Source organism: Protopterus annectens, chromosome 6.part0 (genome assembly GCF_019279795.1).
Source record: "Protopterus annectens isolate FY-2018-M chromosome 6.part0, PAN1.0, whole genome shotgun sequence".
NCBI lineage: Eukaryota > Metazoa > Chordata > Ceratodontiformes > Protopteridae > Protopterus > Protopterus annectens.
In genome coordinates, this window is record NC_056737.1 from 623,285,924 (window position 1) to 623,313,160 (window position 27,237).

General features: G+C 44.3%; 1 protein-coding gene across 3 annotated transcripts in view; it reads right to left on the reverse strand.

Annotated features, from left to right (window-relative positions):
* MAP4K5 (mitogen-activated protein kinase kinase kinase kinase 5) overlaps positions 1-27,237 on the reverse strand; it is a 2,873,315-nt gene that overhangs the window by 130,869 nt on the left and 2,715,209 nt on the right. The window lies entirely within an intron of this gene.

Sequence of the window (27,237 nt, forward strand, 5' to 3'; positions counted from 1 at the left end):
GATAATTCTGATATTTCAACATGTGAAACTGACAATTCAACGCCCTCATGGCTAAAGTGGAAGAAGTATACACTTTCTTTCCCCATCTATCCAAAGCCCTTGCCTCTTTATCAGGAGGGACAGGATTTTTAACAACTGAGGCCTTCACACCTTTGGGCCCCTGAGAGACAGTTTCCGGGTCTGCCCTAGGACTCTTAAAAAGATACTTATGAGCTTCAGGCACCCTATAATACCTATCCGGTTTAACTGGAGCAGGAGGCAAAGAATCAGGATTCAGGGAAGCCTCTGCAAAAACATCTTCCACCACATTCAAAACAGGAGGTATAGCTAAAGGCCTATGCTGGGGTAAAAACAAGAATTCCCTAAGCCTTTTCCTGGAATCAGAGAAATCTTGACCTTCCCATTTAAAATGCTCCCTCATGGAATGCAAAGTCTCTGAAAATGAAAAATCCTCAGGAGGAGAAGCTGAAGGGGTAGAATCATCCACATCAGAATCAGAATAAGGAGGGTACTCCTGCAAGTCTTCAGCTGAAGACTCAGAAGCCTCCGAGCATTGCTCAAAACTCTCAAACTCAGGTTCCACCCTAGGCCTCTTATCAGGAGGGGGCATAGAACCCCTTATCATAGTAATCAAATCCTCTGCCATTTTAAGCATATGTTTCTTAGGCAAAGACCCTGAAGCACTAGGAGAAACCCCCACTGAAGCAAAACTTGGCCTGCCCCTCAAAGAAGCCTTGGAAACAGAAGGGGAGGCTCTAACCACCTTAGGAAGAGAGGGAAGAACAGCCACCTGAGAAGCCCCCTCAGCCTGGCCTACTTCCTGAGAGGAAACATCCTGTAACAGTAAAGTCTCTCCCTGAGACTCCAAAGAAACACCTGGCAAAACCTCCGGCTCCACTGAGCCCTCTAAAGAACCGACGCCTGGGACTGTCGGTTCTTCCACTCTAGGCTTTGCTGTTTTGTCCTTGCGTTTTTTAGCCGAAGCCGGCGTCGGAGCATCCGACGGCATTTTATAGTTACAACGCTTCCCAAACACTAACCTGGCACAGTCTAACCTTCTCTTAATAGTGCGTTTGTTAAACCTAGCACAAGAGCGGCATCCAACAACGTCGTGCTCAGGCCCTAAACAAGGTATACACAAAGTATGGTAATCCCTATGCGGTATCTGTTTCCCACAAGAAATACAGTTATTCACTTTTTCTGACATCCGGTTAAATACTGAGGCAAGAAAAAACCAAAATATTCCCCAACGGGGTACTTAGCCAACTTTGATTCGGTCTGAAACTCTGGCTTCAGAAACTTTCAGAACGCCAACCTGCACTCGCAAAATTGCTTCTGCATCGGACCATGCGGCAAAAAAGACTGAGGATATGACGTCGGTCATGCGCATTAGTACCCTGACGTACTGACGTCAGTCTAATGCGCCCTGACCGACGTCAGCCATATACTTTGGTATTCGGGCCGACTGGACAGCGGACTACCCAATAGTTAGGACTGCAGCAATGTGGAATGAAGAACATCTGGCAGTTTAAGGCCCTAATTGCCAAGGCTGAGGACGTAAAACCTTCTTTCCCCATCTATCCAGCGCCCTGGAATCTCAATCAGAGGGGATAGGATTTTTGGCCGTAGAGGTCTTTACACCTTTGGGACCCTGTGAGATAGTTTCAGGATCAGCAGCAGGATTTTTGAATAGAAATTTGTGGGAGTCAGGAACCTTGTAATATCTGTCTGGCTTACTAGGAGCCGGAGGTAGGGAATCAGGAGCCATGCTTGATTTCGAAAACACATCATCAACAATGTCTAATACAGGAGGTATTGCCAAAGGCCTATGCTGAGGAAGGAGGAGGAAATCCCTAAGCCTCTTTTTTGATTCTGAGAAATCCTGACTCTCCCAATGAAAATGTTCCCTTAAAGTATGCAAGGTTTCTCCAAAAGAATAATCCTCAGGAGGAGATCCAGATGGGATGGATTCTTCTGCATCTGAATCCTCATAGGGTGGAATAGAAAATTCTGATCAGAAGAGGAATCACAAGAATGGAAAACTGATCTGAAGATTCATAATCAGTGTCTTGCCTAGGCCTCTTAGCAGGGGGGGGGGGGGGGTTGGGAACACCTGATCAAGGTAATTAAGTCCTCAGCCATTTTGATCTTCTGTTTTTTAGGCATAGGGGCCTGAGCATGTGGCTCTTGCATCGTTTTTTTTTAGACTTAGTAGATGTTTTTGATCTTGTTTTTGAAGCTGGCGTCAGTTTTATATAAAAATGTTGCGGCCTGAAAACACCCTCAGAAGCTGGTGCCTGCTCAGCGGCTCCGGACCCATCCAAGGGAGAGACATCCGCGGGTTCAATACTCTGAGAATCTTGCGGCATACCGGACTCCACATGGGTCTCGGTAGAGGCCTGCGACTCAAAAGTAGCGGGTATCAGGGACTGCAAAAGCACCTCACTGAGTGCTTAGGAGAAGCTTTGTTGTCGGATTTGGACCTTGACGGTCTGTCTCTGTCTTTTTCTCTGCGTTTTTGTGAACTCCGGTAGTCGGATTGCTAACCGACGGCATTTCATTTCAGGGTAATTAAATATGGATCCAAAATATTTTGAAGCAAAAATATACTAACGCTTAATAGTGCATTGGTTAAATCTAGTACAAAACCAACAGCAAGGCACATTATGATCTGGGCCTAGGCAAGGAATACAGTACAAATGAAAATCCTTAAGAGGTATTTGCTTCCCACAAGTAATGCAATTATTAACTTTTACTGACATCGGTAAGGAGCAAGAAAAAGTTTCCCCAACAGGGTACTTAGCTTTAGTTGAAGACTTCGGTTCTGAAACACGAATGCGAAAATTTCAGGAGTCGGCCGACTGGCACTTGCGAACTGCTTCTGCTTCGGGCACCGCACAGCAAGAAAGACTAAATAAAATGGCGTTGGCTGCATGTTTTATACCCCTGACGACCTGACGTCATGGAAGAGGGGACAGCAACTGACACAGGACCCAAGACTTTGTTATTCAGGTCGACCGAGGGCAACCTGCCAGCAGATTACCCAAATGTAATGACTGCAACAGTGAAACATGAAGGACGTCCATGGCCTTAAGCTCAATGTCAAAAAATGTGTCATAATCCTCTTTGGGAAAAACCCAGTTCCCATGAATTTTCACATCGATGGTAGTCCACTGAACACAGAAGGCGTTATAAGAGATCTGGGAACACAGGCTGACAGCAACCTCTCTTTTGATCACCACATTGCCATTGTGGTCAGAAAGTCCTTCTATGTGGGACATCTCATTACTAAGGGTTTTGCATCCAGGAAGAAAGAAGTCATTGTCTCCCTCTACTCTTCCCTCATTAGGCCAATGATCAAGTACAATGCCCCATTTGGCATGTACCTCCCTAGACACCTGCAACAACTGGTGAGGCCGCAAAAGTACCTCCCAAAGCGGATCCTAAGCCTTAAACACTTGTCCTCTAGGGACAGACTCAAAAAACTCCAACTATTCTCCGTCTCATATTGCCTAATTAGAGGAGATCTCTGCTTGACTTACAAAGCCATGTCTGACCCAGCTCTGTTAGAAATGCTGCATTTAAAGAAATCCCAATCCCTTCGCACCACATGCTCCAGAGACCTCATCTTCATTACCACAATCAACAGACCGTACTGGAGGGACAGGTTTGTAACCCAGAGACTGCCCATGCTATGGAATAGACTTCCCATACATGTCAAGCAGAGCACCTTGCTGACCCTCTTCAACAGAAATCTTGATGAGTGGATGGGAAATAGAAAATTCCCTCTGGGATAACTCCAGTGGCTCTACTCGATAGAGGCACTGGGAACTAAGGTCGGGTGGCACGATGCCAGGGTAATCCTATGGCTAGGCTTGTAAAAGCTCCAGGGCCATTAGCCTAGTACACGTCTATGAACCTAATGGGCAGAAAAGGCTGAGGCATGGATTTTAATAGAGGAGAGAGGCTACTATTGAGCAACTCGGCTAGGTAATCCAAGATAAGAGGGATGGGAGGTACTGGTCCGTTTGGACTGGTTCCAGGAGCAGAATCTTTTCCATTTCCCTCCGTATGATTTTCTGGTGCTGGGCCTTCTGGCCTCTGTGATGATGTCTAGGACCTGTTTGCTTAACAGGGACTCCTTGTTAGCTTTTAAGGTATAAGCCATGCTGAAAGATTGCCAGTCTGTAAGTCTGGGTGCAGTATCTTTCCCCTCACCTGGGTCTAGAGGTCTGAGATCAGGGGGAAGCTGCTTGGGGGGCTGTAAGGTCAGGCTGCACAGTAAGGGGAACCAATGCTGTCTGGGTCAATCTGGAGCAATGAGGATGGCCTTTGGTCTCTCCTCCCTTACTTTGATCAGTACCTTGGGAATAAGGGGCAGAGGAGGGAATGCGCACACAAAGAGGGAGTTCCAAGGGAAGGTCAAGGCATCCACCTTCCACACTAGGAGGTGATACTCCCTAGTACAGAACTTTTGCAGGTGGTGGTTGAGGTGTGAGGTAAAGAGATCCACTTCTGGAGTCCTCCACTCCTGAGTGATTTGCAGAAAGATTTCCCTGTGGAGCTGCCATTCATGGGGGTCCAGGAAACTTCTGCTTAGCTAGTCTTGCAGGGTGTTGTTGACACCTGGCAGGTATTGGGCAATTAGGAGTAGACCCATGGAGGTGGCTGTAAGCCAGAGGCTCATGGCTAACCCTGCACAGGGGGTAAGACTGGGTCCCCCCATTTGTTGATGTACCATGTTACTGTGGTGTTGTCTGTTTTATAAGGAGAACCCCTGGCCTGAGATGAGGTTTGAAAGATGTCAGAGTCTTTTGTACTGCCATCATTTCTTTCTGATTGATGTGCAACTGAAGTTGCTGGGCATCCCAAAGACCTTGGGTGTACCTGCCTGCTAGGTGAGCGCACCAAGCAATGTCTGAGGCATCAGTAGTGAGTCAGGCCAGAAGGGCAGAGGATGAAGGGAAGACCCTTGTTCCTGGAACAGGCCTCTGCCCACCAGAGAAACTCGGCCCTTATACATGGGATCAGAGGGAGAGAGGTCTCTAGGGACTGAGAGTGCTGGCACCAAAGGTTCTTTAAATACTACTGAAGTTTTCTCATGTGAAGCCTGGCCACAGGAATGAGAAGGATGCAAGATGCCACATATCTCTGGGCTTGCAGGAACTTCCTCACAGTGAGGTGACTTCTGGAAGCCAGCTGGGTAAAGTAGAGAGGCAGGAAGCTCTGCTTTTCTGGGGATAGGAAGGCCATTTGGGATGCTATGTTTAGCACAGCTCTCAAGAAAATGATCTTCCTGGTGGGGTTTTGCTTTGATTTCTTCTCGTTGATGGTGAACCCTAAGGAAGTTAGGAGTGATTTGACAAAGAGAAGGTCCTGGAGCAGCTCTTCTCTGCTCTCTGCCTGAATGAGGCAGTTGTCCATGTAAGGGTAAATCTGTATACTTCTCTGTCTGCAGAATGCTATGGCTGGGGCCAAGCATTTGGTGAATACTCTGGGAGCACTAGATAAGCCAAAGGGCAGCGCAGAGAACTGAAAGTGTTGTGAGCCTGCTCTGAAGTGCAGAAATTTCCTGCACAATTCCCTGATGGGGATGTGGAGGTAGGCATCTTTTAGGTCTAGGGTCACTAGCCAGGCATTTTTTGTTAGCATAGGCAGCAGCTGCTGCAAAGTTAACATTTTGAATCTGCGGGCCTCCAGGGAGGTGTTCAGAATGCATAGATCCAAGATGGCATACCAAGTGCCCTCTTTTCTGGGAACAAGGAATAGTCTGGAATAAAAGCCTTTGCCTGTTTGATCTGAGGAGACAGGTTCTACTGCCCCCTGGGATATGACAGTTTGGACCTGTTTCAATGCCTCTGCCCACTGATTTGGAGGTAAGTCTGGGTACTCTCTTGGAAATGGGAGTTCGCTGAAAGAGATTTTGTATCCCTGAAAAATTATCTTTAAGACGCATTGGTCCTTTGTTACAGAAAGCCAATTTTCTCTGAAGAGGGAGAGCTTTGCTCCTAGTTTTTGATGAGTGAAGGGAGGGCAGAGGGGGGAGGGAGAGTCATTGTGAATGTTTGCCATAGAAGGATGGCTTAGAACTTCCTGCCTTAGAGATGGAAGTGGTCCATTGTTTGCTTCTCTGCTGGCCCTGGAATAGGGGCCTGGATGGTCTGTCCCTGCGGGGCTTACCTTGGCCCTGTCTGCTAGGTGCAGGGAAGGCCCAGTGCTTAGAGGAAAAGTTCCTGCTGAATCTGGGAGGTTGAACCTGAAAGAAATCTTTTACTGTTTGCATAGATTTTACTTTGTCTTCCATCATTTTAAGCTCCTCTTCTGCTTTTTCCCCCCAAACGAGTGCTCCTTATCTAGGGGTGCAACAAATTTAGACTTGACATGATCAGGTAGAGGTTGTTCCTTCAGCCATGTATGTCTCCTAATAACAGATCCTGTCACTGTTGCCCTGCTAGAGTCTTCTAGGGTGTCATATCCACACTGTAGTCAAGTCAAGTCAAGTCAAATTTTATTTATATAGCACCTTACAGACATGTAAATGCCACCAAAGTGCTTTACAAAATACAAAAAATAACATTCAAACATAATCAATCATCCCACACTACTAAAAGCCAAATCATAAAAATAAGTCTTAAGCTTTGATTTAAAAACTGCCACTGAAGAAGACTGCCGAATGTAAAGTGGAAGCTCATTCCAAAGTTTTGGAGCTGCAACTGAAAAAGCTCTATCTCCCCTCATCTTTAATCGTGACCTCGGGACCACAAGCAAAGACAAATCTTCTGAGCGAAGTGCCCAAGCAGGAACATAAGGATGCAATATCTCTGATAAATAAGTTGGGGTCAAACCATTTAAAGCTTTAAACACCAAAAACAAAACTTTGAAACGAATCCGGTAAGAAACAGGTAACCAATGTAAAGCTGCCAATATGGGCATAGCATGATCAAACTTACGTTTGCCTTCCAAAAATCTCCCAGCAGCGTTTTGAACAAGCTGTAAACGAGATAAGGCACCATGACTCACTCCAAATAAAATGGAGTTACAATAGTCTAAACGTGAAGTTATAAATGCATGCACCACAATTTCAAGATCACACCTAGACAAAAATGGTTTTACCCTAGCCAAACGTCTTAACTGGTAAAAAGAGGATGCCACAACCCCATTTATATGACCCCTAAAACACAAACACACTGTAATGAGTGTTTGGCCACTTGACAAGCGAAGTGCAGTATATCTGCTAACTTTTTTGAATTGGCACAGTCAGGAAAGGTAGCAATCTTCTGTTTTAATAGTTCCAAAGTGTGTTGTTGATATTTTAACATATGTAACTGACAACTGAGTGCTCTGATGGCTAATGTTGCAGAGGTGTATACTTTTTACCCCATCTGTCCAGAGCTCTGAAGTCCTTGTCAGAAGGAAGAGGATTTTTGGCAGAACTAGTTTTAGCTCCTTTAGGTCCCTGTGTAATGACCACTGGGTCTTCAGCAGGACTTCTGTACAGGTATTTGTGAGAATCCAGTACTCTGTGGTACCTGTCAGATTTACTGGGAGCAGCAGGGAGTGTGTCAGGGGCTAAGCTGGATTCATGGAAAACATCATTCACCACTTCTAAACTGGGGGTGGAGCAGGTCCAGAAACTCTCTTAAGTCTTTTCTTAGACTGTGGGAAGTCCTGAGATTCCCATTGGAAATGTTCCCTGAGGGAGTGAAGGATTTCCCCAAAGGAAAGGTCGTCTGGAGGGGAGGGAGAAGGGATGTATTCCTCTGCATCTGAATCCTCATAAGCAGTTAAGGGATGCTGTTCCTCTTCAAAAACTGAATAGTCAGATTCCTCAGAATCCTGTTCTGTCATAATTTCTGGAGAAGGGTGCCTTTCCTTCTAGAAGTTGTGGCCTCCCTACCCAGGATAAGGGAGATGAGATCCTCCACCATTTTAAGCATTTGTGCTTGGGTTGGTAAAGCAGTAGAAAGATAGTGGCTAAAAACAGATTTCCTAGGCATGGCCTGGCTTCTAAGCCTGAGAGAACCTGTCGGTCTGAGAGAAATGGTAGTCAGATGCGAAGACTTTTTTGTCTAGATTCGGTAGTGCGAAAAACCTCCTCGGAAGCAGGTGCCTAGGTCGCAGCTCTGGAGCCAACCAAGATAGAGACAGCCAAAAGCTTGGAAGACGAAGAAGATTTCTGCAGCATACCGGACTCCGAAAGGGTCTCAGTTGAGCCTTGCGTAGATACTGAATTGGGCATCAGGGGCTGCGAAAGCACCTCACTGAATTCCAGAGAACTGACTACCTGCTTAGCGGTAGCGTTGTCGGAAGGCTTAGTCTTGTGTGGTCTATCTCTACCTTTATCTCTACGTTTTTTTCAGAATGTCCACAGACTGTTGCCTGATGGACGCCATATCGGAATGCGAAGACGGAACAAGAAAATAACTGTCTATAAAAAGAGCTCTATGGCGAATGGTTCTCGCATTAAAAGGGGACAGAACCGGCAATGGGGGACGTTGTGTTTTGGGCCTAAACAAGTGACGCAGTAAGAATGGAAGTCTCGGTGTGGGATCTGCTTTCCACAGGCGAGACAATTGTTAACTTTTTCGGACATTGGTTAGTGCAAGAAAAAAGGATCCCCTTTAGATGTTTTCAGCTGAAATTCAACTTCTGGTAGCGACCGACCGGCACTCGTGTGAACTGCTTCTGCTACGGGCTCCACGGCAAGAAAGACTGATGTAATGACGTTGGCTGCCTTGCTTTATAGCACTGACAACCTGATGTCAGACTACAGGCGACAGCAGCCGACGCAAAAAAACATTGACTCTGGTATTCGGGCCGGCCGAGGGCTACCACAGCAAGGATAATTCACAGGTGATGACTGCAACAGTGAAACATGAAGAACATCTTGAAGCCTTTTCTATTATTGATGTAAACATTTAAAAGCTGTAAAGGTAAAAGTCACAGCCACAGCAATACAACTTTATGAAAGAAAAAAAAACTTGAGACATGACAGTTAAAGAAAGCTTTTTGTTTGTTTTTTTCTCTCTCTTTTTTTGACCACACTTAAGAAAGCCGCTGAAAACTCATTAAAATAAAAAATGTCTAAAAGGATTGAATAAAACATTGATTGGAACAAGGGAAATAATAAATATATTTAACGGACCAAAATCTTAAAAGTTTTCCTGTTAGATAACAAAGGTTATAAGGCTTAGGTAGGCTACTGAACGCAAGACGGGAGAAGCTACAAGAAAAGAAAAATTCAAAATAGCTTGTATTAAGAGAGCAAGTATAAAAGGGAAAGTTTAGGAAGTTACTGAAGCAATATGGAAGCCAACAGAGTATCTAAATTTCAAAATTCTCTTAACTTTTCTGTAGAAGAAAGGAGCTTTGGGGGATCAAGACTGGTGCTAAGAGCAGAAAAATGAGATATAAGGCCAGAGTGAAGCCAAATAACACTATGAGAGGTCAAACAGCTTGATCACTTGAGAATCATCTATATGATGAATTTGTGGGCTTGGATCTGCTGCGAGGGCAGATAACCCAACCATCGAGACAGATGAAGATGACAATATAGAATCACTGTTTTTATTTACATAACAAATCACAGTATAAAACAAGAGAACTTTTAAAGGTTTCAAACAAAGAAAACTGTGGTGCTACAAAATTCTGACTTCACTCACCATCACACAGGCTCCTAATGGATGATCTGCGTCTGATTTTCAAGACACTTTGGATTTATTTATTTTTGTCAGTGTATGGAACACACAAATCATGGGGCTAACAAAAGGTTAAGTAACTTTCTACTAAAATTTCATAAACAAGGGGAAAAAGAAGGCTCAGTTAGTGACACAGCATCTACCTAAATTATACAGGAAGTTATCACTCCAATTAAATAATACAGTTTACTTTTAAGAAATTACTAAACTATTTCATAAAGAAGAGCAAAAGACCACAGTATTCATACCTAGACCCAATCATCATTTTTAGGAGACTGAACTGGGCTTGAAAGTATCCATAATCTACCAACATAATTTTTTCCATCCAGATTCTAAAATATTTCCCTTACAAAATCAACAATAAACTAAGCATCTAAAGAAAACAGTAAAAGGACAGACTACATATCAGAAAGTCTGTAAAGCACAAAGTTAAGCCTCTATCATATCATATGCATCTTTAAAACATGATAAATTAAGTTACCAACAGCATAAAACAGCTGCAGTAAACTACTTCTTGTTTGTCTTTTCGGCTTTTCCCAGTTAGGGGTCGCCACAGCGGAACTTCAGTCCGCTAATGATTGGCAGTAGATTTTTTTTATGGTGCCAAGTTGCCAGCCCGACGCCAAACCTTCAGTGAAGGCAAGTCCATTCACACATGTCTTTCGAAGGCCACTCGACCATGGGGAGGACATGCAGACTCCACACAGAAAGCACTCCAGCTGAGGATCGAACAGGAGAACCTCTTGCTGTGAGGCAACAACGCTACCGCTGTACCACCGCGGCTTCCTCTGCAGTAAACTACTTCTTAATGCAACATAATGCAAGGTGTTTACCATCTCTAAATAAATGCTCCATTGTTCACTAAAAATGTGAACTTCAGCACAAAGTGAAAAACAGGAGGGGGGATGCCACAGATTTTGCCTCTGAACTTGTGGGTATCTTACAGAAACACTAGTCTTGCTGACATATTTCATAGGTTCAAAGGTTCATAGGTTCATACTAGGCTATCTGCCCTAGGGCATTTATAAGCCTAGCCAGAGTGTGTGTGGCTTTCATCACCCCTTAGGATGAGAATACTATACCCATTAGTTTGCTGTGCCTCTGTCCAGCAGTGATACAGAGATGATTCCCGAGGTAAACCTACGATCTCCCATCCACTCGTCAAGATTTCTCTTGAACAGAGTCAGTGAGGGGCTCTGCCTCACATGGACTGGGATTCTGTTCCATAGTGTAGGGAGTCTCTGGGTGATGAATCTGTCGCTCCAGCATGTCCTATTTATATCCGTGTTGAGGTTTAAGTCTCTTGCTCTCGTGGCTCTGGTGGATTTGGATTTTTTGAGGTGGAGCATGTCCATTAATTCGGGTTGGACATGGCCTTGTATGTCAGGCACAGATCACCTCTGAGCAGACGGTATGCGACTGAATAGAGCTGGAGTTTCTTCAGTCGGGCATCATATGACATATGTTTGAGCCCCTTTATCCTTTTGGTGAGGAACTTTTGGGGTCTTTCCAACTGCTGCAGGTGTCGGGTAAGGTACATTCCGAATGGGGCGTTGTACTCAATCATTGGTCTGATAAGTGAAGAGTACAGGGGTACAATGACCTCTCCTGATCTGGATGTGATTCCCTTCATGATCAGGTGGGCAATGTAGAAGGTCTTCCTAACCACTTTGGCAATGTGAGTGTCAAAAGAGAGGTTACTGTCAACTTGGGTCCCCAGGTCCCTGATAACTTCTTCTGTGTTTAATGGATTACCACCTATGTGGTAATTAGGGGTTACCTTGTTTTTCCCAAAGGGTATGACTATACATTTTTTGGCATTTAGCTTAAGGCCATGGCTCTGGCACCAGTTATCCATTTCTATGAGACCTCTCTGGAGGATGTCTGTGACTGATGGAGTGTCAATTATGGTGCCCAGTCTGCAGTCATCTGCAAATTTTGTTAGCCACAATCCCCCTATGTTTGCCTGCACTTCAGAAAAATAAATGCCGAACAAGAGGGGGCCCAGGACTGAGCCCTGTGGGACACCGCTCGTGACCGGCTTAGAGTCTGACATGGCACCAGCAACTCTAACCCTGTGTGTGTTCTGTCCTTGAGCCAGTTTGCAACCCATCTTGTGACATATGGGTTTACATCTAAGCTGGTGAGCTTTTCTATGATGCCCGAGTGGGGTATTGTGTCGAATGCTTTTGCTAGGTCAAGGTAGGCTGTGTGAACTGCCTTACCCTCATCAATGGCCTTAGTGACTGTTTCGAAAAAGTCGACCAAGTTCAAGAGGCAGGATCTGCCCTTGACAAAGCCAAACTGGGTAGGATCCAGTGTCTGTAGGTCCCCAATGTCTTTATTTATGAGTTCCATTATGATCCTCTCCATAGCTTTGCAGACAAGGCTCGTCAAGCTTATGGGCGGGTAATTTCCAGGGTCCGTAGAAGCACCGCCTGTGTGGAGTGGGACCACAGTTGCCGTCGCCATTCTTTGGACGTATCCTGTAGTAAGGCTAAGATTAAACAGCAGCCTTATGTGTGGGTTTAGTTCCTCATTGAGTTCGTGTAGCACACAGCCGGGGACACCGTCCGGTCCCATTGATGCTGTGTTTTTGCTTTAGAGAGAGCAGCTCTCACCTGGGCATCTGAGATGTTTGGGAGGCTAGACTCTGGTGGGATAGATATTTCTCCTTTTGGGGAGGGAGGGAGAAATTTGCACTGAACCTGTCTGCCAGTATGTTGGCAATGTCTGTGGGTTCAGTGATTTTTTTTATCATTTTGGACTAATTTTGAGCATATCTGGGAGTTTCCACCCAGGTTTCTAACATAGCTAAAGAAGGCTTTATGATTGTCTTTTGTGTCATTAGCGATTTTTCTCTCAAAGTTGGCCTTGGATGATTTTATGAGTGATCATAGTTTTTTGCTAGTACTGATCAGAGATGCCTTCCCTTTTAGGGATTTTGCTCTGTCATGTAGTAACTTTCTCCTCTTATTGTAGAGTTTGTTTATGGCTGGGGTCCACCAGACTGGGCGCCTGCCTTTGGTGGAAAGGGTCTTGATTTTATTAGGGATTGCTTGATCCATACATTCCTGGAGGTGCTCGTAGAAGGCATTTGTAAGGGTTTCAGCAGCGTGGGTTGTGGTTTCCACTGGCTCGGGGGCCTTGAAGGATACCACTCCAGTCTTAAGAAGTGTGAAGTTTGCTTTTGAGAAGTTCTTCACTGTGGTCTTTTGCTGGGGTGGGGCGGGATGTGGATCTCCAGTGAGATTAATTTATGGTCTGATCTCACCAATGAGGGATATATTTCCGTGTGGAGCATTTTGTCCCCATGTTTGTGATGATTAGGTCTAGTATATTTTCTCCTCTTGTGGGAATGGTGACTAGTTGTTCCATAGCATTTGAGTTTATGAACTCAAGGAACCTTTGGGCTAGGGTGTTGGGGCTTGAGTAATGTTCCCAGTCTATGTTTGGGTAGTTGAAGTCACCCAATATGATGGTGTTTGGAGAGACATTCATACTCTCCAGTGTCTTCAGGAAGGCTGTGTGGGTTTCCTGAGTTTGAGAAGGTGGTCTGTAGCATGTTACAAACTGTAGGGCAGTTTTACCTATGGTTAATTGCACCTGGATGGTCTCCGATGCTTCGTGCGTTGCCACTAACCTGGAGGTGTGGGTATCCTTTATGAATATGGATAATCCCCCTCCTTTTGTGGTTCGGTCTGGATTTTGGGGCCGGAACGCATGATATCAGGTATAACCTGATAGTGCTGGGGTGCTCTCAGGAGCCTTGAACCAGGTTTCAGTCACAGCACAGACATCGATGTTCTCCATACTGAGGAGGGCTTGAGGCGTGCATCTTGAGGTTTAGACTTCTGGCATTGAGCAGTATTACCCTTAGTTTTTCTCCATTTTTGTTTTCTAGGGTGGTAGGTTTATCATTTGAGCCTTGCCTAAAAAAGGCACTATGGGGGTGGCAAGAGCCTTTGCCAATATCCGGAAGCCCAGGGGTGACAGGTGCAAGCCGTCCCTTGCAAAGCAGTGTGGCTTGTCAAGCATGTCATCCCAGGCAGACAGACATTGGATCCCCTTAGAATGACACCAGTTATTAAGCCAATTATTAAAGCTGATCATTTTGTCTCTGTATTGTGGCATCATTCTTGGTGAGGGTAGGATACTGCTCAGGGTCAGGGTCATACCGGCCTGGGCTACATAATCTGAGAGCTCCTCTATGTCTCTTTTCATGTAGTCCAGGGAGGTACGTCTCAGGTCGTTCACACCGGCATGGACAATGACTGAGTCATACTTGTACTTGCTGTGGCGTGACCTGAGTGCTTGTGTTATGTGGCGGATTCTAGTGCCTGACAGGCAGCTTACTGTGATCTTTTCCTTGTTCAGTCTGGTGAGTGGGACGTCAGTGTGTCTGACTATGGAGTCACCTATAACAAGTGTGTCTGGCATTGTGTTTGGCCTTAAGGGCTGTGACTGTTTAGCACACTGACTTTGAGAACTATGTGTTGCATGTCTTATGTCTTGAGGTGGCAGTTGCTTGGGTGTCTGCTTTGGAGGCCTCTGTAGTTTTGGTAGATTTTTGATCAGTGCCTCCGTGTATGTTTTTGTGTGTTTATGTGTTTGTTTCGCAGTTGTGATAGTTCTATGTGAAACTGGGTTTGTGGTGTGCGTGGTTTCCTTCTCCTCCTGTCTGGTCTTGCCAGTCCTGAGTTGAGAGAGCTCAGCCTCCAGTTTGGCTATATAGTTGCATCTCTCACATGTATTTGTGGGTTGTCTGTGTACATGAGGCAATTGTAACATTGCCTCAAGATGCCCAGATTCACCAGCTGAACAGGAGAGGACGCTAGCAACTGACCCTTCGACATGCTAGAAAAAGTTTGCTGTGTAACTGAGTCAGAAGGGACCTATAGGGAAATGGGTACTCAAGGGGATTCTAGGCTAATGTAGTACTTTGTTTAGTATACAAGTACTTTACCTATATAAAAATGCTTTAGGAGCAAGTGCTGAGCTTTTGAGATAGAGAATAGACTGTTTAGATTGCAAGTAGAGAAGTTCTAAGGGAAAAATTGAAGAGCAGACTTTACGGAGCCAGAAATAGTTTAACCTTGTTTAGCCGGCGCTGCCCGATGGTGCTCTATGGGCAACTCCGGACAAGAATAAGAAATATAAAATGAGTGCATATTAAAAGAAATTCTCTTTGTCAAAGATGTTCTGCCTGCAGGTAAGCAGAGTAATGGTATGTTAGCAGTTACTACAACTGCAAAACAGCAGGAATGCTATATATTGTTTGAACTGCTCATGGGATACCACAGTGGGAAACATAAGTGCACCATGATTTTCAGAACACTTTAGGAATGTAAAGCATAAGCAAGCCTTATATCTGTTTGCAAAGTACTTCCATTTACTTCTACACAGTAATCACTCAAACGTCTTTTTTGAAATATTTACTTCTGAAGTAAAAGACACAAGGGAAAGAAAGTACAGTTGTGTACACTTACAATAAATGCAGATGTTCGAGTGTATTCACTGTTGCAGTCATTATATTTGGTTATCTGCTTGCAGGTAGCCCTCAGTCGGCCTGATTATCAAACTCTTGGGTCCTGCGTTGGTCACTGTCTCATCTTCCATGATGTCAGGTAGTCAGGGGACGCCATTACACCAGTTATTCTTGCCCCAGATGTCAGGTGCCCCCATAACGGGAAGCAATTATATACAAGGTTACACCTCCAACAAAAAAGCAAATACACCAGAAATCTTTAAGCATAGCAAGCAAGAATAGAGGTATAGTCAATGGAAGTCAGGGGGCTGGAGGTAGGGTAACCAGGACTGCAACAGTGAATACACTCGAACATCTATATTTATGGTAAGTGTACACAACTGTACTAGGTTCTTCGTGTTTCAATGTTGCAGTCATTACATTTGGGTAGATTCCCAAAGCTAAGGAAGGGAGGAGGCAGTTAGATAGCATTAGGACCAGCTATAAGGCCCTGCAAGACTGCAGTGGCAAAACCAGCTTTGGATTTAGAAAAAATTGGCAAGTGGTAATGCTTGGTGAAGGTATTTACAGAACTCCAGGTAGCAGCTTCTAGGATGTCCCTGGTAGGGACACCTCTGAGAAAGGCTATAGAGGTAGATGGAGCCCTGGTTGAATGTGGCCTTATCCCTGTGGGGTAGATTTTCCCTGGTGCTTACAGCAGAAATTAATGCAATGGCTTATCCACTTAGAAATGGTTTGCTTTGAAATGGCCTTCCCCTTTGGCCCTGCAGCAAATGCAACAAGCAGCTGTTCAGATTTCCTGAGAGGCTTAGTCCTGTTCAAGTAAAATCTAAGTTGTCTGTGCACGTCCAAGGAGTGCAGTATTCATTTACCTTTGTTCTGTGGATTAGAAAAGAAAGTTGGCAAATGAATGGACTGATTAAGGGCCACACTGGATACCACCTTGGGTATAAAGGAGGGATTGGTCCTGAGGGACACCCTGTCCACAAGAAAGATGATGAAAGGCTCCACTGCCATGAGGGCCTGTAATTCAGACACCCTTCTTGCTGAAGTGATGGCTGGGAGGAAGGCTGTTTTCCAAGAAAGGAATTTCAACTCTGCATTTGCAGCTGGCTCAAAGGGAGGTAGGGTGAGCTTTTCCAATACAAAGTTAAGGTTCCAGGCTGGAGTAGGGGCTCTCCTGGGTGGCCTTAAGTTTTTGGCCCCTCTGAGGAATTGCTTCGGCAGTGGATGAGAGAAGAAGTGGCTCTGTATTATAATGAGCTGAAATGGCCGAGCCATGAATTTTGATGGAAGAAAAGGAAAGGCCTTTGTGAAGCATCTCAGTTAAGTATTGAAGAACGTGCGGTAAACTGGGCACAGTTGTGTCCATCCCGTGTGTTTGGCTCCAGGAACAGAATCTCTTCCATTTTTCAGCATTGGATTTTCTAGTACTAGGCCTCCTTGCCTCCAGAATGACATCCATCACCTGCTTATTGAGGGATGGTAAAGGAGAGGTCATGTAATTAGCCAGGCTGCATGGTTCAGGGTTTGAAGCTGTGGGTGCAGAATCTGGCCCTCCTGCTGGGACAGCAGGGTAGGGGTCTGAGGCAGGTGCCATGGTTCCAGAAGTGACACACTGCGCAAGAGGGGGTACCAGTGTTGGCGTGGCCAGTCTGGTGCAATAAGTATTGTCCTTGGTTTGTCCTGTTTGATCTTTAGTAGCACTTTGGAGAGGAGAGGCAGAGGGGGAAAGGCATAAACTCATAGGTTTTTCCAGCTGAAGGACAGGGCATCCACTTTCCAAGCTTGTCTGTGGGGAGCCCTTGTGCAGAATTTGTCCAAATGGTAGTTCTGAGGGGAGGCAAACAGGTCTATCTCTGGGCTCCCCCATTTGACTGTCAAAATGTTGAATATCTTTGGTTCCAGTTTCCACTCGTGTGGGTCCATGAGATTTCTGCTTAGGTCGTCTGCCAGTGTATTTAGCTTTCCTGGCAGGAATTGAGCTTGTAGGTGCACTTGGTAGCTCAAGACTGTGTTTTGCAGAGCCATGGCTAGTCTGCAGAGAGGGTATGAATGGGTTCCCCCCCCTGCTTGTTTATGCACCACATAACAGTGGTGTTGTCCGTCTTTACCAATAACTGTCCTGGAAGAATGAGGTCCTTGAAGGTTGTCAGAGCATTCTGTATAGATAACATTTCTTTTTGATTGATATGCAGGTGCATTTGACTCGGGTTCCATTTGCCCTGAATGCACTGCCCTGCCAAGTGAGCCCCCCCCATGCATAGTCTGACGCGTCTGTTGTTAGGGTTTGGGCGGCAGGGGGTAGAGTGAATTTCAGTCCCCTGTTTTGGTAGCAGGCCTCTGCCCACCAAAGGATTTCTATCTTTAGACAAGGTATGATAGGAATCATTGATTCTAGGTCCTGAGAATTTTGACACCATATGCTTTTTAGATACCACTGTAGTTTCCTCATATACAGTCTTGCATATGGAATTAGTAGAATGCAAGAGGCCATGAACCCCAGGGCTTGCAGTATTTTCCTTGCAGACAGCTGGGTCATTGTGGCCAATAGTTTGAAGTAGGCTGTCAAATGAACTTGTTTCTCTGGCGTGGCCATCTGGGAAGTTGTATTCAAGCTTGCTCCCAGAAATACAATTTGTTGGCAGGGTACTAGATGTCATTTCTTTTTGTTTATGGTGTACCCCAGAGAAGTTAGTAATTTCTTTACAAATGCCAGATGATTTAATAGTATGTCCTGGCTTTCTGCCGGAATTAGACAATCATCCAGGTATGGGTATATATGAATATTTCTTTGCCTGCAAAATGCAATGACTGGAGCTAGGCACTTTGTGAATACCCTGGGTGCAGTAGATAAGTGAAAGGGCAGTGCAGAGAACTGATAGTGCATGTAGCCTGCTCTGAAGCGTAGGTATCTTCTGCAAGATTCCCTTATTGGGATGTGCAGGTAGGCTTCCTTTAAATCCAGTGTTGCCAACCAGCCATTTTTGCCTAGCATGGGAAGCAGCTGATGAAGAGCTAGCATTTTAAATTTTGGGATTACCAAAGAAGTGTTTAGGATAGACACGTCTAGGATAGGATGCCAGGAATTGTCTTTTCTGGGTACCAGGAAAAGTCTTGAGTAGAAACCTTGCCCCCATTCTTCTTTCTTCTTCTGGGACAGGTTGAATAGCCCTGATGCTTAGAAGAGAGAGAACTTGCTTTTGAGCCTCTGCCCACTGATTTGGGGGTAGGTCTGGCCAACCGTATGGGGTTGGTAAGGAGTGGAAGTGGAATCTGTATCCTTTGGAAACTATATTTAAAACCCATTTGTCTTGGGTAATGAGTTCCCAGTTTTTTGCATGCAGGGCGATCTTTCCCCCAAAGGAACAGCCAGTTGAGCAGGGCTTGGAAGGTTTAAAGTTAAGTCATTGTGACAGTTTACCATAGGGGGGTGTCTTACAACTCCCAGCTTTGGAAGTGGGAGCCCCCCACTGCTTAGACCTGTGAGTACCTTGGGACTGAAGCCTGGGTGTTCTGCTGGTTCAGGGTTTAAATTGAGAAGGACTGAAAGAGGCACGAAAGGACCACTTCTTAGAAGGCCAGTGCCTAATGAATCTGGGAGGTTGTACTTGCAGGAAATCTTTAACAGTTTGCATAGATTTAGCTTTTTCCTCCATCTTTTTAAGTACTTCTTCTGCTTTGTTGCCAAACAGGCGGTCTTGGTTTAAGGGAGCATCCAATAATTTAGCTTTAACATGATCTGGCAAAGATTGCTCCTTAAGCCAAGCATGCCTTCTAAGTACAGACCCAGTGATAGCAGCCCTGCAAGATGCCTCTAATGAATCAAAACCACATTGCAATGTATGTTTTCCAACTTACAGGTTCATAGGTTGGTACTAGGCTATCAGCCCTAGGGCCTATACAAGCCTAGCCATAACAATTCCCTGGCTATTTCTTCCCACACTATTTACTTCCCAGGACCCCTGTATAGCAGGGCGACTGAAGTGATCCCCAGGGTGAATTTCCTTTCTCCCATCCAATTGTCAAGGTTCCTTTTGAAGAGGACCAAAAAGGCACTCTGCTTGACATGTATGGGCAATCTATTCCAGAGTCTGGGGAGTCTCTGGGTCAGGAACCTATCCCTCCAGCATGTTTTGTTTATTGTGATGACAAGGTTTAGATCCCTGGAGCGTGTGGCTCTGAGGGATTGGGATTTCTTTAAGTGTAGCATGTCCAACAGCTCTGGGTGTGACATGGCCTTGTATGTTAAGCAAAGATTGCCTCTGAGTAGACGATATGTGACAGAGTATAGCTGGAGTTTTTTAAGGCGGTCAGCGTAGGGCATCTGCTTTAGGCCTGTGATTCTTTTAGTGAGGTATTTCTGTGGCTTTTCCAGTTGTTGCAGATGTCTTGAGAGGTACATACCAAACGGAGCATTGTATTCTACAATGGGAGTACAGTGGGACAGTGACCTCCTTTTTCTGGATGAAAAGCCCTTAGTGATGAGGTGTGCCACATAGAAGGATTTCCTGACTGTTGTGGCGATATGGTTATCGAAGGTGAGACCACTGTCCACCTGTGTCCCTAAGTCTCTTATCAAACTTTCGGTGTTTAGTGTACTGCCACCTATATGGTAATTCACTGATACATGTTTTTTCCCAAAGGGGATAACTATACATTTCTTGGCATTGAGCTTGAGCCCATGGCTCTGGCACCAAGCATCTGTTTCTGTAAGGCCCTTTTGTAGAGTATCCACATCATTTGGGGATTCAATAATGGCTCCCAGTTTGCAGTCATCTGCAAACTTTGTTATCCAGAGTCCCTTAGTGTTGGCCTGTACTTCAGAGAAGTAGATTCCAAACAAGAGCGGCCCCTGGAATGAACCCTGAGGTACTCCACTTGTCACTTTGTCTGGAGCTGGATTTGGAGTCGGCTACTTTTACAGTGTGGGTTCTATCAGTAAGCCAGTTAGCAACCCATTGGGTGATGTAGGGATTAATGCCCAGCTTAGTAAGTTTATCTATGATTCCAGAGTGGGGGATGGTGTCAAAGGCCTTGGCAAGGTCTAGATAGGCTGTGTGGACCACCTTACCCTTGTCCATGGCTCTGGAGACTGATTCGAAGAAGTCAATCAAGTTCAGGAGACAGGATCGGCCCTTCACGAACCCAAACTGGGTGGGGTCCAGTGTTTGAAGGTTGCCAATATCTTTGTTTATAAGTTCCATGATAATACGCTCCATGGCCTTGCAGATAAGGCTTGTCAGACTGATGGAACGGTAGTTTCCGGGATCCATGGTAGATCCCCCCCTTGTGAAGTGGGATAACTGTAGCTGTGCGCCACTCAGTGGGCACAAAACCTGAGGTGAGGCTATGATTAAACATGACACTTAGGTGAGGTGCCAGTTCATATTGTAGTTCATGTAGTACACAGCCCGGGATGTCATCTGGTCCCATGGATGCTGTATTCTTAGCTTTGGAGAGTGCCTTTTTTACCTGTGTGGCCGTTATTACCGGAATTTGGCAATCTTCCGGTATTGAGATGGGCCATTTAGGGGGTGGGGGGGTGAATTTGGCACTGAATCGATCTGCCAGGATATTGGCAATATCCTTGGGATCAGTATATTTAATGCCATTCTGTTTTAGCTCAGAGCAGATCTGAGCATTGCCATTTAGATTCTTGACATAGTTATAGAATGCCTTGTTGTTGTCTTTGGAATCTTTGGCAATTTTATTTTCGTAACTAGCTTTGGAGGATTTTATGAGGGATCTCAGTTTCTTACTGAGGCTGGTAAGGAAGTTTTTGCATCCTGGGATTTTCCTCTTTTCTGCAACAGTTTCTTCCTTTTGTTGTAAAGTTTGTTTATGGCAGGGCACCCCCAGATTGGCTTCGTTTTTTGGATGAGAGCATCTTGGTTCTATTTGGGATGGCACGATTTATGCATGAGTGGATGTGCTTGTACAGTGCCTTAGTGTAGGATTCAGCAGTTGAACTTTCAGCTCCCGTCTGCATGGGTGTCATGAAGTTTGTCACTTCTGACTTGAGTAGCATGAAGTTGGCTTTGGAGAAGTTTTTTATGGAGATTTCCTTACTGGGGGGTGGGGGTGGGATGTGGATGTTAAGGGTGATTAGCTTATGGTCAGACGTGACTAACAAGGGGGTGACCATAGGTGTGGAGCATCGATTTCCCATGTTGGTAATGACCAGGTCTACTTGTTCAGCATAATGCATTAAATCCTGTAATTCTTTATTTTCAGCACAGTCAGGAATCAACATCATTTTCTGTTTAAGCAATCCAATAATATGCTGCTGATACTTTAACATATGAAACTGGCAGTTTAAGGCCCTAATGGCCAAAGTTGCAGAAGTGTATACCTTCTTACCCCATCTGTCCAGGGCCCTGGAATCTCTATCAGAGGGGGTAGGGTTTTTGGCAGTAGTAGCCTTAATGCCTTTTGGTCCCTGTGAAATGGTCTCTGGGTCCGCAGTAGGATTCTTAAGAGGAACTTGTGAGAGTCAGGTACTCTGTAATACCTGTCAGGTTTCCTGGGAGCCGGAGGTAAAGTGCCTGGGGCCAGGCTAGATTCCAAGAAGGCATCATCTACAATTTCCAGTACAAGAGGGATAGCTAAAGGCCTGTGTTGAGGTAGGAGTAAGAATTCCCTAAGCCTCTTTTTGGAGTCAGAGTAATCCTGACTTTCTCAGCGAAAATGCTCCCTAACAGTGTACAAAGTTTCACCAAAAGAGAAATCATCTGGAGGGGAAGCAGAGGGAACGGAGTCCCCTGAATCAGAATCCTCATAGGTAGATAAGGGCAAATCCTGGTCACCAGAAGAAACATAAATTTTAGAATCCTGATCAGAAGAATCATAAGGAAAATCAGTTCTAGTTCTCTTAGTGGGAGAAGGGTTGCTTCCCCTGATTAGAGTAATAAGGTCTTCAGCCACTCTTATCATTTGTTTTTTAGGCATAGGGGCCTGACCATGCAGTCTGGACATTGGTTTTCTAGGCATGGATCGAGTGAAGAAGAAGATGGCATTGGTTTAATATGCAAGTCAGTAGGCCTGAATACACCCTTAGAAGCCGGTGCTTGCACAGCGGCTCCAGACCCATCCAGGGTAGAGACATCAGCAGGTTCCACAGTCGAAGAAGCATCTCACGGCATACTGGTCTCCAAATGGGTCTCAGTAGAGGTCTGTGAATCTGAAGTAGCGGGTATCTGGGGCTGCAAAAGAGCCTCACTGAGTACCGGTGAACTGGCGACTAGCTTAGGAGAAGTGCTGTCGGCAGCTATAGACCTGTGGGGCCTGTCTCTGTCTTTATCTTTGCGTTTTTTTTTGGAATGTCGGTAGTCGGGTGGCTTACCGAAGCCACTTCTGGATAGTTGAACAGAGTACCAAAATATTTAGATGTGAAAATGAATCGACGATGAATAGTTCAAGGTTTGAATAAGGCACAAAACCGTCAGTGAGGTATGTCGTGGTCTGGGCCTAAGCAAAGAATGCAGTATGAATGAAAACCTTTATGAGGTATTTGCTTTCCACAAGAAATACAATTGTTAACTTTTACTGACATCGGTTTAGAGCAAGAAAAAGGTTCCCTAACGAGGTACTTAGCTTAGTTGAAGACTTTGGATCTGACACTCGAAAACGAAAATTTCAGGAGTCGGCCAACCGGCACTTGCGAACTGCTTCTGCTTCGGGCACTGCACGGCAAGAAAGACTGGTGTAATGGTGTCGGCTGCATGCTTTACACCCCTGACTACCAGACATCATGGAAGATGAGATAGCAACCGGTGCAGGACCCAAGACTTTGATAATCAGGCCGACTGAGGGCTACCTGCAAGCAGATAACCCAAATAAAATGACTGCAACAGTGAAACACGAAGAACATCTGTTTTTTATTCAGCTCAGCTTGAGTTGTCTGACAGTCTGGTCATTGGGAAAGTGCACTGAAGCTTTGGAAGTTGGCCTGCTGTTATATCCTTGGCTGGATATAACCCCATATAGCTAAGGCTACTGTAGCAGTTTTCAATATGATGAACACCTGAAAGTGTGATCCAGACACAGAAAACCTTAAGAAAGATTTGAAATCTGGAGCTATAGGAATGTGAAAAGTATCTTTTAAACCTAGAGTTACCAAATCACTTAAATGGGGAATAAGGTTACAGGTTGTGAAGAGATAACATTTTGAAGTTTGGAACAGTCACAAACTGGTTTAAAAAGGAAAGATATAGAACTGTCTCCATGAAGCTTCTATCTTTGAAACCACAGACATTCCTGAATAAAAAAACATTCTCCTGTCATCCCTGTATCAGCAGATGTTAAGTAACTAAGGGAAAAAGAGGTTCTGGCAGAAGAAGAGGAATCCTTGAAAGGAGGGAGAGAATCCCACTGACATCTGTATCTGTCATGAATCACTTTCAGAATCCATTTATCTGAGACTGTTGCCATGCAGAGAGAGAAATGGAGGTTCAGATTTTTGGGAAGAATTAAAGGCTTGCCAGGATGGGAATTCTGAAGACAGTCATTCAGACATGCTAGACTGCCCTTTTTTCCTGGGGGGGGGGACTTCTCCTTTCTTCTTGGCGCCTACCTGCCAGCAAGTTGCTGTGTCAGCCTGTTCTGCTGTTTGAAAACTGTTAGCAATAAGCCGCTTGACAAATGTGGAGAAGGAAGGCTGAAAATTCTATCAAATTTCCTGAAACAGCCTGCTTCGCTCATCACACTTTTTAAGGACCTCTGTGGCAGATGGTCCAAAGACTACCTCTTTGTCTAAGGGAAAATTAAAACTTTCAGCTTTATCATCATCAGGAAGGTTTTGCTTATGCAACCAAAAAAATCCTCCTCATTACAGTTCCAGTAGCAGCAGCTTTGGAAAGCACATTTCAAAGAGTTGGTAGCCACTTGAGAGACAGAAGCAATAAGATTACACAAAGATGCTTTTTCATCAGATGAGTGAAAAAGATGTCATAATGTTCCTCATATTGTCAAAAGAGACAAGCATAAACTTTAACATATGAGCGTGACAAATTAGAATTCTGAAAATGTTTTGCAAGTATATACCTTTTTCCTCAAATCTTTAAAACACATTCCCAACTTTGTCAGAGGGTAGGGATTAGGATTAAACAGATGTTTAACAGCAGTTGGGTGTACCAGTAAAATCACTGCTGGGTCTTATCTGGAGTTAAAATGTAAAAACTTATAAAGACTGGGAAACTTTATACAATCTATCTGCTTTCTTGGGGGCAGCAGGCTGGCTATCAGGGAAGTCACAGGCTATAATAAAAACATCCTTTAATGCAGTAAGAACAGGAGAAACTGGAGTAAATTCAGGAAATTCCAGTTTCAATAAATCAAAATATTTATTTAGAGATAATGGACAATCATTATCCTCCCAAAGAAAAAACTGGTTTACTCTGGAAATCATTTCAGAAAAAGAAAATCCATCTAAGGGAGTGCGAGAAGCCACATTTCCCCCAGAGTCAGAATCCTGAGCCGAAAACAAAATAAAGCTTTCCCTTTAAAATTATTTTGTTGTTCAAAATCTTGAACATCCGCAGATAATGAAGAATCCCTTTTCTTTTACCAGAAACACCAGAGCTAGAAGGGTCAAGAGACTGAACTAAACCCTGAGCTAAGCCCAATAAATTACTCCTATGCAAGCTAACTCAGACAGAAGACAAAATATGTCTAACATTTTGCTTCGTTTTGACAGAAACTTCTGAAGAAGCAGATCTATTTTTGACAAGCAAATCCTCCCTAAGGACAAGCATTCCAGTCTGGCTAGGCAGCTAGGTATTCCCTCATCCATCTTAAAAGACCATCAATAGTGGATTCTTCCTCTGTTTAAACTGGCTAATGATTTGGGCATGTGGAAGGTGCAATTAAGCTGCGAAAGCTGGCTGGCCATTATATTCTTAGCAGGATACAACCCGTATCGTTAAGGCTTCTGCAGCAGTGATCAAATTAAGAACATCTTTTTTTTTTTTTTTTTCTGCCAGAAGAAGAATTAGTGATATTAAAGACAGAAATTAAATCTTCTAGTAAACTCCAACATGTCTTCTCTATCCATACATGAGAAATGCTTTTTTAATATTCTTGTTTTCATTTTTTTTTTTTTTTGTGGAGGGGGGAATCCCTAGGAAACAGAAACAACCCAAGGCATACAGACTATCCCTGGGATCAGGCTTGCTTATTCGACTGTACAATAGACTTTCACCCACTCCATCTGTCAAGACCGACAAAAGTGGTTCTCTGCTACCTGCCGAGGACATCCCTATAGTCACAGAGGATGTGTCTGTCTCCTGGTCCTTAGTGGCTGTAGGTGCAACACCAAAGGGACCAGTAGAAAACAATAAGTGGACAGAACAAACAAGTCTAGCTACAGCCAAGACACTCCATTAGCAAATGTGGCACAGAAACAGCCAGCCTGACACCCAAAGACTACCTTTTTTCTTTTTCTTGTAGATAGGACAAAGAATAAATGAGAAGACCAGTAAATGTTCCATGTGTTCAGCCAAGAAAGAAGCTCTGAAGACAGGTAGTGAAGCCCAGAAGAGATGGTAAATCTTATGACAAGAAAAAAGGAGTTCAGAGGTAAGAAAACACAGTTCCCAAAAGCACCATGTCACGCTCCTAACACATTAAAAATGCACAACTGTAGAAACCAGGCAAAATAATTTTTTTTTCTTTTTTTTAAAAACCATTTGCATATCCCCTAACAAGTAAAGACATTCCAATTAAGTTAAATTTCCGAGCAAAAAATACAAATATTTAGCAGAAAAAAAATCACTTTTCTTCAGAAAAACAAAGAAATGGAAGGTTTCCACAGGGGGAGTCTTATCTCTTTAGCCTTGAAGATCGTTAGCCGACTGTCAGTATCACGAAGCCCGAAGGAGTAGTGTATATTGTAGATAAGAAAAGTCTGAGGTTTTTGACAGTCTACCTTTTATACGGAGCTCTGTTGGAGCTCCAGACAGTTATGGTGAGTGGAACATGCCCTTAAGCTTTGAAAAGCTGGCTGGGTAATCACATCTTTGGCTAGATATAACCCTAATGGCTCAGGCTACTGCAAAATTGATCTAATGTTCCAAACTTTTGGTCTTCTATCTCCCAGGCTGGTTTGAAGTCCTCACCAAGGTATATACTTAAGATGCCCTTTGACTGGATTACTTTAGGGGCATTAATATCCATGGAAGCTGCAAATGCACCGAAATAGGAAGGCTTCATATTTCTGTGATAGCTGCCAAAAGACAACAAAAAAATGTAGCAGCCTCCAACAGGCTTACTAAAGGCTCTTGTTCAGTGTAGTCTGAACGTGAAGATTATACTTTCATCTTCAGCAAATTTTCCTCTTTTACTTCATTTCTGTCATTTTTGTTTACATCTGAGGGCTCTAAGTACATAACAAAACACTTTTTTGATAAGTTTTAAGGGATTTATGATTTTTCCAGTGGAGCACACAGGTTCATAGGTGTGCACAAGGTTAATGGCCCTGGAGCCTTTACAAGCCTAGCCCACAGGATTACCCTGGCATCGTGCCACCCAACCTTAGTTCCCAGTGCCTCTGCCAAGTAAAGCCACTGGAGTGATCCCTGGGGTGAATTTTCTATTTCCCATCCACTCATCAAGATTTCTCTTAAAGAGGGCCAGTGAGGTGCTCTGCTTGACATGTATGGGAAGTCTATTGCATAGCATGGGCAGTCTCTGGGTTATGAACCTGTTCCTCCAGCATGTTCTGTTGATTGTGGTAATGAGGTTGAGGTCTCTGGAGCGTGTGGTGCGGAGGGATTGGGATTTCTTCAGATGTAGCATTTTGCATGTAGTATGTGGCTTGCGGTACTGAAACAGCAATCACTTGTACAGTAAATGTTTGCTCCCAGCAACTATCTTTTTTTTACTGTAGTGGCAACAGCAAATGAGGATGAAACAACTGCACTCTGAACATTAATAAACATGAAAAATAAATTCTTAAAAAACAGATACATAATAGTCAGCAAAAATGTTAATGGGATTCAAATGTGAAATAGCAGCACAATGTAAAGATTTCAAATGAAGTAGCAAAAAAGG